The sequence below is a fragment of the Cyprinodon variegatus genome, unplaced genomic scaffold (assembly GCF_000732505.1).
Source record: "Cyprinodon variegatus isolate N-32 unplaced genomic scaffold, C_variegatus-1.0 Scaffold43, whole genome shotgun sequence".
Classification (NCBI taxonomy): domain Eukaryota; kingdom Metazoa; phylum Chordata; class Actinopteri; order Cyprinodontiformes; family Cyprinodontidae; genus Cyprinodon; species Cyprinodon variegatus.
The window spans coordinates 2,035,135-2,036,661 of record NW_015150496.1 but is presented as its reverse complement, the minus strand read 5'-3'; positions in this window follow the sequence as shown (position 1 = coordinate 2,036,661).

The following is a 1,527-nucleotide window of genomic DNA, read 5'->3' as shown; positions in this document are numbered from 1 at the left end:
TGGAACATTTATTCCACTCTGGATTCTTGTGAGTGTAGTCTTTGTTCACTTCACAAAAAAAAAAAAAATAAATAAACAGTTTTGAAAACTTCTGTATTCATTCTTTTCCTGCTTTGTATGTCAACGTTCACGGTTGCTAAGCAACAGAGCATACGGCGGTAAAACCCGCCGAAGGGTAGACCTGGTCGAATTCACAGCCAAAACTCTTCCGCTCTCCTTATTTTCAAGGACTTTGAAGGATCCAGTCTAGGTAGACCGCGTCCTTGGAGGATGCGTCCTAGGTTTTCGAACAGAGTCTGAATGGCATCCAAGATCCAACGCAATGGGTGCCTTTAAAAGACACTTAACACCATTTTATTCTTTAAGTCTTTTATGCAAGAGGACTTCAGAATTAGGACGATCTTAGCTTTACAAGGAAAAACAAAATTAGAAAGTACTGGACAAAAATAAAGATTAAAGAGATATTTTAAACATTTATTGAAGATCATCATAAAGTACAAGTGAAACATCTGTTAAACTGGCTTAATGAACAGCTCTAAAGCTCTCCTCTAAAACAATTATTCAGAGATTTAAGCCACATTAGAGAAACCATGAAGCATCCCTAGTAAAGGGATCACATGATCTGCACTGCGTTGGCACTTACAGCATTTTAGATTTTATTGTTCATTTGAATTCCATTCATAATTCATAATTTCTGTTTTGGAAAAATACAAAGAGATCATAGAAAACATGTATTCAAAAAAAAAAACACACCTCATGTCTTACTGTGCAGAACAAAGAAAGTAATTTTAAGTCCAAACAGCATCATTTTGCAATTGACTTAACATCACAATGGACACGGTTAATATTTTCCCATCAGAACAGAGTTACAGTTAAAACGTTTTTTCTTCTAGGACACAGTAAAGGATACAATCAGCCAGTCAAACATTTCGATGATTTATGACGATCTTGGGGTTAAAAAAAATAGTTTATCCTTCTTATTTATGTGTTTATGCATTTCTCAGACACTTTTATCCAAAGCAATTAGGGACAAAAAAATCCCAGTTATTTTCAAAGCTATCAATAAGCAACATAGATGGAAATGAGTTACAACTTTAGTGACTTGGGTGGAGTGCTAGGTTTTTACATCCTTCTATTTGCTTTTTTTTTATTTGTCTATTTTTACGACACTAGTGGCTCAATTTTCTGACAGTAGGCTGAGAGGAGAGGGGGTGAGGCGTGCGGCAAAAGACCACAGGTTGGCTGCGTCGTTTGCACCGACCACTGCGCCACCTGCACGCCCACTTTTAGAAGCTTCAAGGTTCAACACCACCAGTGTCACTTCTGAAAAAATGTTGAATAAAACTTTACATATATTACAGATTCTACATTTAAAAGAAAAATATCAACTTTAAGGTCTTTCCCTCTAAACATCATCGTCTCTGACTTCTAAAATTATTTAAATCTAACTTGAATGGTGCAAAAACTGCACATCGGATTTCATACTTGTTTTTATTTAGACTAAAACGAAGCCAAAACCTGCAAACA